General features: G+C 32.4%; 1 non-coding gene across 1 annotated transcript; it reads left to right on the top strand.

The window, feature by feature from the left end:
- The first annotated feature begins 7,759 nt into the window (after positions 1-7,759).
- LOC139895089 (small nucleolar RNA R71) lies at positions 7,760-7,866 on the top strand. The gene has a single exon (XR_011775557.1). It is a non-coding gene; the product is annotated as a small nucleolar RNA R71 (small nucleolar RNA).
- The last annotated feature ends 2,162 nt before the right edge of the window (positions 7,867-10,028 follow it).

The following is a 10,028-nucleotide window of genomic DNA, read 5'->3' as shown; positions in this document are numbered from 1 at the left end:
AAATATGAAATAAAGGAATTATGCTTATTTAAACTTCCATAATCATGATGTTTGACGTGTTGATTTTTAGTTTATTCCCATGGGTTAATTGTCCTTTGTCCTGGATTATTCGATATGTCCATACGGATTTGTCCATAATAGTCCATCAATCATAATCATAAAGTGCGAAAGTCTTCGTCAAATTATTCTTATTCCCGAAGTCAAATATTCCAACTAATTGGGGATTCGAATTGTAACAAGGTCTTAATACTTTGTTTAATGAATACACCAGGTTATCGACTGCGTGTAAACCAAGGTTTTACTACTTTGTTAACAATTACACCAATTACCCTTGAATGTAATCCACCCCTATTTCAACAAGTCTATTAACTATTAATCCAGTTCCGTGTCCAGTAAAATGAACAATTATTGGTATTTATAGATATCCCGCCCACCGTACCCAGTCAAGTGTATATGGTTATATATAAATACGTCAAATTATAAGTTTATATATTAAATTAATGAGGTATCATTTAGTTAATATAAAGCCCATTAATAGCCCATAGTCTAATTTTCACAAGTGTCGTTCTTTTGTCCAAACCCCAATTATGGTCCAAAGCCCAATTACCCAATTTTAATATTTAGCCCAGCATCACGATTACTTCAGCTTAAATAAGCAAAATAATAACTTAGCTACGAGACATTAATATAAAAATAACATTAACCATAACTTACAGTGATTAAAAATAGCGTAGCGTTACACGGGCAGAATTTCGACTTACACCCTTACAACATTCGCTAACATACCCTTATTATTAGAATTAAAATTAAAATTAAAATTATAATATAAATATATATATATATATATATATATATATATATATATATATATATATATATATATATATATATTTACGTATGAATGAGAAGAGAAAAAGATTAGAAAAAGTGTGTAAAATTCATGCAGAATTCGATGGCTTTTATATGCCTACGTTGTACTGTAGAGCTCCGCGAGTGCGGATGTCTCCTTCACAAAAGTACCGCGAGTGCAGATGTCTGGAAACCAACTCACATATTAGATCCAAAACGTGGGCTGCGTAAAATTATATTATATAATAATATATATAATTAATTATATATTATATTTTATTCTTATGCTTAGTTGACTTGTAATTTTTGGTCTGTCACGTCGAGCGTTGAGAGTTGACTTTGGTCCCGGTTCTGGATTTTCGAACGTCCTTTCTTATGATTTAATATCGTGTACTTTGCATTTTACGTCTTGTACTCTTGTAATTTTGAGACGTTTCTCATCAATAATTTGAACCACTTTGATTGTACTTTGTACTTTTGAGCTTTTTGGTCATTTGCGTCTTCAATTCGTCGAATCTATCTTTTGTCTTCACCTTTTATTATTTAAACGAATATCACTTGTAAATAGAACAATTGCAACTAAAATCTTGTCTTTCTTGAGGGATAATGCTATGAAATATATGTTCATTTTCAGCATTATCAAATATTCCCACACTTGAGCGTTGCTTGTCCTCAAGCAATATAGTCTTGAAATAAAAATACTAGAATCACTTCTTTATTCTTCATACTTTGTACATCAGTGATTTCTATACGGCGGTATGAACAATGGTAGTAACGATGTGGTTTACAGTCCCACATGACTATAAAAATTTAGATCCTTAAGGAAATTGGATCATTATGAAAACATTTGATCTTTTAAAAATACGATCTAGCTTTTACCCTAGATAAGTTTTCCGGAATAACCCTTCACCGGTGTTTGCAAAATCTTTTTTTGTGGGTTTAGTGGGTTTCAGATTTGAAAATTTTAGCTCAAAACTTATGGTTTTGTGTCACCCACTTGCTAACCTTGTATTGGGAAAGTAACACGTCCAGTATACTTGCTCCGTATATTACCTTTCGGTAAACTACCGTCCTCTTGTAAAGGAAAGCGTTGAACAAGCAACTGTTAAGGCAATGTCCCATGACATGCTTTTAATTATGGTCTATAACATGTCGGATGCAATTACTATCCTTTGTAGGAGCAATAGTAAAGCTCACCCTTATAATTTTTCGGTCTGGCATAAGGTCCTGTCTTCGACCATGCTATGCAACCACCGTTCTTACGGTTGACACCCGATTTGGTTCAGGTGACCTAATGAATTCCAGGTGATTTCCTAGGATTTTACGTTCAATAGTAATGAACGCATTGAAAATGGGTTTTCAGAAAAAAAAATCGGTTTGTATCATCGAATTCCATGAGTTTGATTTCTCAATCTTTCAGGTCAATCTCAAGGATTGAGTAATATCAGGCTTAAAAGCTGATTTTTAATCTTTAAGGAGATTATCCTTTCTGGGGGTCTGATTCATTAGTCTTATCAAGCTAATTTGCACGGCGTCCTCCCTATTTTACGAGACAGATCCTCTCATGGTTAGGATAAGTCTGACCACTTGGCGACCCTGTTTGATGCTGAGGTCCGTGGATTTCCTGCTGATTTTAGTGATGACTTTTCTAGATTTTTCGTCAACCTACAGCTGGTCTGGACGACAACTTCATGACCTAAATCAAGAAGCGCGTGTCTTTTTCGGAAGACTTTACTTCCTTTTAATGATGGAATTGATTCATCGTGTAGATCCATCTTTCTTTCAAATATATTACAGTTTTTTGGTAAAACTGATTAGTTTAGTCTAAAGCAAAAGCATCTTCAGTTATTTGTACAAAAATATGTGATATATGTTCAAAATAACTTGGTAAATTTTTCCCACACTTGGCTTTTATTTTTCTTTCTTTGCCTTTTTATTGTCCTCTATTCCATTTTAAATGAATTCTAATATTTTAGTTTGTTTCTCAATTTATATCCTTTTCGAGGTAACAATAATTTCGGTGTTAACACCTAGTTTTATCGTTCATAAATATGTATAAACATGATTTTGAGTTCATTTAATTGAAAATTTTGAAAAATTTTACTAGAATTGGGTAGTCAGTATATAAGACTAGGGCTGTTCTTTATTATCAGAGAGCACTAGATTCTAATACAACTACTGCGTTACTAGTATTTTTAATGGTAACCAAGTGTTTAAATTAAAATTTTTACAAATCCGAAAGAATTTAACCCCTTCCCACACTTAAGATCTTGCAATACCCTCATTTGCAAGAAATCAGTACGAATTTAAATTATTGAGGGTGAGTAGCGTAGAAAAATGATTAAATTTTACCAAAGTTTCCAAACATATTGGCGTTTTTTTTTAATGTTTTTGGCATACTTTAGATTAATAAGATTAAAAATAATGATAATAAAATTTCTCGTCCCGCCCTCGGGTAAAGCAATTTCGGTTCAATGACCTAGTCTTCAACTCACGACGAATTTTAAAAATCATATTTTTAGCTTAGTGAAATAAAGTAAATTTTTGTTTTTAAATTCACACCAAACTTAAATTTAAAATGCATAAAATTAAAAATTCATATTATGAAAATTAAAAATTCACATCAAACTTATATTATATTTTTGTTTTTATACAACAAACTTATATTAAAAATATTAATTTTTTCAAATATTTATAAATTTAAATATATTGATTTTAAAAGGTTTACAATATTAATTTAATATTAATTTTAAAAACAAAGTAAAAATAAAATTAAAAATCTTTTTGGTCTTTTATCCCACTTTAATCAATCAAATATTTTCAAAAATATACGCCCCTCTTTTCGGTAAAGTAATTTCGGCTATATTACCTAGTTTTACTCCTGACGAATTTTTGAAATATTTTGGGTTGATTGATTAAAGATATTTATACCTTAAGAATAAACGGTAAATTTCGCAGTGATGTAATAAATTTTTGCATGATATCAATAATTTCGGTCGCAAAACCTAATTTTATTGAATACCAATTTAATACTTTATAGCGAACGATTTAGCGTTTATTATCAAAAGGTTAAAAGCAATAAAAATAAACATAAAAACTGTACATACTTACCTGTGAAATAGAATTCTTAGTGTCCTGCTTTAGCTCACTCATAAGATAGTCGGACTAATTGGTTTTACATAGCTACATAGGCGTAACCTCGAGTATTCAACATTTTTTCTTCGAAACATATGAACGGTCCATCTCTGCATAAAGTAACAAATTCGGTATTTGAATATGTCTGATTCGTCGAGCATTTTCCTTCGTGTGACCATTTTCCGCATTTGTGACATCTTTCAAGGTGTCGTGCTCTTCTTTTTGCTGCGGATTTTGATTTTCCTTTACCAATATATAACTTATTATTTTCGTTCCTAGATTCTTTTCTTACTCCGTCCAATTTACCTCTGATTAATGATACCAATTCACTTGGAAGGGTGTCATTATTACGTTTAGTGATCAAAGCGTGTAGCATTAGACCATGGTTTAGTTCACAGGAAGTCTTCATCTCGTAAAACCTAAAAAAAATAAAAATTCAGAATGGGGGGAGAAGACTAGTTCTTTAGGGTCTGCTAGGGAAAGACCATTCGGGTTCCATTCTCGGAAACTACACGAAAACAGAAAATCTAACTCTAACAGAAATACATATTATCCTTTAAAGACTTGATTCTCCCCACACTTAGTTAGCTGTGGTGTCAAAATTGTGATTAACTTCATCTTCAACTTCCATTGGACTATCTATGTAATGTTTAACTCTGTGACCATTAACCTTAAATTCAATCCCATTTGAATTTATTAATTCTACTGTTCCGTATGGGAAAACTCTTTTGACTATAAATGGTCCAGACCATCTTGATTTCAATTTTCCAGGAAATAGCTTGAATAGTGAATTGAAAAGAAGAACTCATCGGAAAAGATGAATGGAGCATCCTTTTCTAGGAGTTTATTCATAAGAGTGGCAATTTTAGAAAAATCTTTTATGAAACGTCTGTAAAAACCGGCATGCCCTAGAAAACTCCTAACTCCTCTAACATTGGTGGGATGTGGAAGTTTAGCAATTACATCTACTTTAGCTTTATCCACTTCAATTCCTTCCTTTGAAATTTTATGACCAAGAACGATGCCTTCTTTAACCATGAAATGGCATTTCTCCCAATTAAGTACTAGATTTGATTGTTCGCATCTAATAAGCATTCGTTCAAGATTAATTAGACATGTTTCAAAAGTATCACCGAAGACTGAAAAGTCATCCATGAAAACTTCCATGCATTCTTCTATCATGTCGTGAAAAATCGCCATCATGCACCTTTGAAAGGTTGCAGGGGCGTTACAAAGTCCAAATGGCATGCGTTTGTAAGCAAAAGTACCATAAGGGCACGTGAATGTGGTTTTCTCTTGGTCCTCGGGTGCTATTGGAATTTGAAAATATCCGGAAAAACCATCAAGAAAACAATAGTAACTATTTCCGGCTAATCTTTCCAACATTTGATCAATGAAAGGTAAGGGAAAGTGATCTTTTCTGGTGGCGTCATTTAATTTTCTATAATCAATACAAACATGCCATCCTGTTACAGTCCTAGTAGGAATAAGCTCATTTTTCTCATTTGTGATGACAGTCATGCCACCCTTCTTAGGTACGCATTGAACTGGGCTTACCCATAGACTATCAGAAATTGGATAAATTAAACCTGCATCAAGCAGTTTAATAATTTCTTTCTTAACAACATCTTGCATATTAGGATTTAGTCTTCGTTGGCGTTGCGCATACGTTTTATGACCTTCTTCCATAAGGATTTTATGTGTGCAATACGAAGGATTTATTCCTTTAATATCATGAATCTTCCATGCAATAGCTGGTTTATGAGCTTTTAGCACAGAAATGAGTTGAGATTTTTCATTTTCAGTAAGAGAAGACGATATTATTACAGGTAATTCAGACTCACCATGTAAATAAGCATATTCCAAATGGTTTGGAAGTGGCTTTAACTCTAATGTCGGTGGTTCTTCTATCGATGATTTATATCGATATCTGTCTTCCTCTTTTAGCATTTGAATTTCTTCTGTTGTTGGTTCATATCCATTAGCCATAAGTGTAGCTAACATTTCAGTTTCATCAATTGGTTCAGTACTTTCTCCTAAAGAACATTCTCCTGTTCCTTGTAATTCTGGAAATTCTTCTAATAATTCTGCATGTGAATCTATAGTTTGAATATAATAACATGTATCATCTGCAGATTGCGGTTGTTGTATGGCTCTATCAACAGAAAAGGTAACACTCTCGTCCTCTATACTTAGGGTCAGTTTCTTACCAAACACGTATATTATTGCTTTGGCCGTGTTTAAGAATGGTCTTCCTAATATGAGAGGAACTCGAGAATCTTCTTCCATGTCCAGAATAACAAAATCTACTGGAAATACTAAAGTACCAACTTTAACTAGCATGTTCTCCATTATCCCTCTAGGATATTTTACTGATCGATCGGCTAGTTGTATACTTATTCGTGTTTTTTTCAATTCTCCAAGGTCTAGTTTAGCGTATAGTGAATACGGCATTAAAATTATACTAGCACCTAATTCTGCCAATGCTTCTATTGAACTAAGACTACCCAGAAAACATGGAATTGTGAAACTTCCTGGATCTGATAATTTTTCTGGTATCTTATTCAACAGCACTGCAGAACAATTAGCATTCATAGTAACAGCTGAGAGTTCTTCCATTTTCTTTCTATTTGTGATCAGATCTTTCAAGAATTTAGCATATCTAGGCATTCCTGAAATCACATCAATGAAAGGAAGATTGACATTTATCTGTTTAAACATATCCAAGAATTTGGATTGCTCGGCTTCAAGTCTTTCTTTTCTCATTTTACTAGGGTAAGGAAGTGGTGGTTGGTATGGTTTAACATAAGGTTTAGCCTTAACTGTGTTATCTTCATTAACCTTTTCAACTACCGGTTCTGTTTCCTTATCTTGTTCAGGTTGTGGTTCTTGTGAAGTAGGAATAGCTTCATCAGAAATTACAGGCATTTCAGGTGGTTTAAGTGTAATACCACTTCTTGTGGTAATGGCTTTAGCTGTTTCATTCCGGGGGTTAGCATTTGTATCACAAGGTAGACTTCCCGGTTTTCTTTCACCTATTAACGTTGCTAGGTTGCTCACTTCTTGTTCCAAATTTTGAATAGAAGCTTGTTGATTTCTAAATGCTTGAGCATTTTATTCATTGATTTGTTTCTGAGATGTGAAAAATTGCGTTTGAGATTCAACTAGCTTCGACATCATATCTTCTAAATTTGACTTTTTATCATCGGTTTGTGGTTGTTTATTTTGAAAATTAGGTCTTTGTTGGTTGTAAGTATTATTGGATACTTGTTGATTACTAGGACCTTGTTGGTTGTTGTATGGAACATTTCGGTTATAATTCTGGTTTTGATTGTAGATTGGTCTTGGCGGTTGATAATTATTCTGATAATTATTTCCAGGCCTTTGGTTTATGTATGAAACATTCTCTCTTTGTTCCATTGTTAGTTCAATACTGAGACAATCTTTTGTCAAATGTGGTCCTCCACACTGCTCACAACTAATTCTTATTGAGTGAATATCCTTAGTCATCTTTTCCATTCGTCTCTCGACAGCATCTATCTTTGCGGAAATGGAATCTAAGTCATGGCTAGAATCGGCTCTAGCTGCTTTAGATGATCTAACGATATCTTTTTCTTGGTGCCACTCATGTGAGTGGGAAGCAGTGTTATCAATAATTTTGTAAGCATCAGTTGCTGTTTTCTTCATAATGGAACCACCAGCGGCTATATCGATGTCTTTTCTTGTAGTGATGTCGCATCCTTGGTAGAATATTTGTACTATTTGACAAGTGTCTAAACCATGTTGCGGACATCCTCTCAATAACTTTCCAAATCTTGTCCACGCTTCATATAAAGTTTCATTTGGCTTCTGTGTGAACGTAACAATTTCTCCTTGAAGTCTTATGGCTTTAGATGCCGGAAAGAATTGTTTAAGAAATTTTTCAACTAAAACATCACATGTATCAATCGCCTCTTCAGGTAACGATTCTAACCAATCTTTGGCTTCTCCCTTTAAAGTCCAGGGAAATAACATGAGATATATCTGTTCATCCTCAACTTCTCGGATTTTGAATAGAGTACAGATCCTAATAAAGGTACGAAGATGTTCATTTGGATCTTCCTTCGGCGCACCACTAAATTGGCATTGATTAGTTACCATGTGTAGGATTTGTCCTTTGATTTCATAATCTGGCGCATTAATGTCAGGTTGAGTAATTGCGTGACCTTGGCCAGTGCGTTTAGCTCGCATTCGGTCTTCCATACTTAGAGGTTCCAGATTTTCCATAATTGAATTTGTTGAATCTGAATCACTAGAGGATTCTGATTTAATGGTTGGTTCCTCAACAATCTCTGTTTGAATGATTGGTGGTTTTGGAGGAAAGATTAATGGTTCAAGATCTATGAATTGTCACTGAATATTCTCCGGATTCTCAATTGTGAGGTCGGCTTCAAAAAATGGATTATCGGAAATTTGAATTGGAGTACTTGTTCGACTTGATAACGATTCTAAGGAAAAATCAACGGCGACAATATTTGCTAGATGTCTTGATCGAGTTACAGGTGGTGAACGTACAAAAGGTGGTGAACGTTTTGCTCGGTGCATTCACTGAATATCCTATTAGTTTTTAAAAATAAGAAAAATTATATAAGTTATCAAATTAATAGACTTTTTGGCTTTTGCGCACGTTTCGAATAGCCAAAAGATGCAGCAGAGGGGCATGATTTGTTTGGTCTCAATATAATTGAGTACTGTTTGGCTCCAATAACCCGGTCCACGTACAAATCCAACTATTACTACGAACCAGAAAATGGATGTCTATCAATTTAACCACTTAAATAATTTTTTGTTTTGAAATTTTAGAGAAGAAATAGAAAAAAATTCTATGTCCTATAAACTAGAGCGTCGAGAAATAAGAAAGAAAAAGATTGCGCGTCGAAAAATGTTGAAAAATAAAAGGTCGAAAAATAAAAAGAAAGTAGCGCGTCGAAACTTAAAAAGGAACTAAAAACTAAGAATTAAAAGTTGCGTCTAAAAATATTAAAGCTTAGAGAAATACTATATCCCAAAACGACAATAACTTAAAAAGTACTAAAATATAAAAACGACGTCGTAAAATTCTAAAGCACCTAAATCTTAGTCTAAAGAAAAGGCACTTAAGGGATTTTACGGCAAAGCTTAAAAATCTAGAAATAAAAATAACTATGGCAAAAACTATGACTTAAAACTAAATATGAGCGAAAAATACAAATATTACGCTAAAAAAAATAAAAAGATACAAAATATAAAAATAAACTTAAAGTTGTAAAAAGTACAATTTTTATAAAAATATTATTTTTAAATTAATATTTTATAAAAGTATTAATTTTATAAGTAATAAAACTAATTAATCCCTAAAAATACAAATTCAATTAACTAAAACTAATTAATATTTTAATTAAATCCTAATTAATAATAATAATAAATTAAACAACCCTGATTTCGGAATTAATTCTGCAGTATTTGACCTATCAGAAACCTCCGCGAGTGCGGATGCCAACTGGCAAAAAGTACCGCGAGTACGGATACCTCAGGTTCAGATCAGATGCAGTTCGAATTTTGCAGGCTCAGTTTGTTTTATTAAATTTTTTTTTACTTTTTATTTTAATTTTCTGTTTTATAAAATATTTATATAAAATAAATAAAAACTTATAATTTGAAAAATAGAAATAAAATTACTTTATAATTTTATATATTTTAAACAAATTCTTAAAAATATATAGACAATTTTTTATATATTTTTGTATTTTTAATATTTAAAACATATTTTTACAAAAATAAACTAAAACTTAATAAAAAAAATTTTTTTTTTATATATAGCGTTGCGCTTTCGGCGTTTTAACTTTCCCCGGCAGCGGCGATAAAAATACTTGATGTGCGTAGAGGTGTATACGAAATAGTTATATTTTTACAACAAAATACTATTAAATACGATACAATTTTACACAAGTTATTTATTTATTTATAGAGTGGATATACCTAAACCTTGCTACAACACTTATAGGCAGTGTACCTAATCGTACAGT

The sequence above is a fragment of the Rutidosis leptorrhynchoides genome, chromosome 2 (assembly GCF_046630445.1).
Source record: "Rutidosis leptorrhynchoides isolate AG116_Rl617_1_P2 chromosome 2, CSIRO_AGI_Rlap_v1, whole genome shotgun sequence".
NCBI lineage: Eukaryota > Viridiplantae > Streptophyta > Magnoliopsida > Asterales > Asteraceae > Rutidosis > Rutidosis leptorrhynchoides.
Note: the sequence above shows the minus strand (reverse complement) of the source record. Positions and strands in the feature narration are given on the sequence as shown.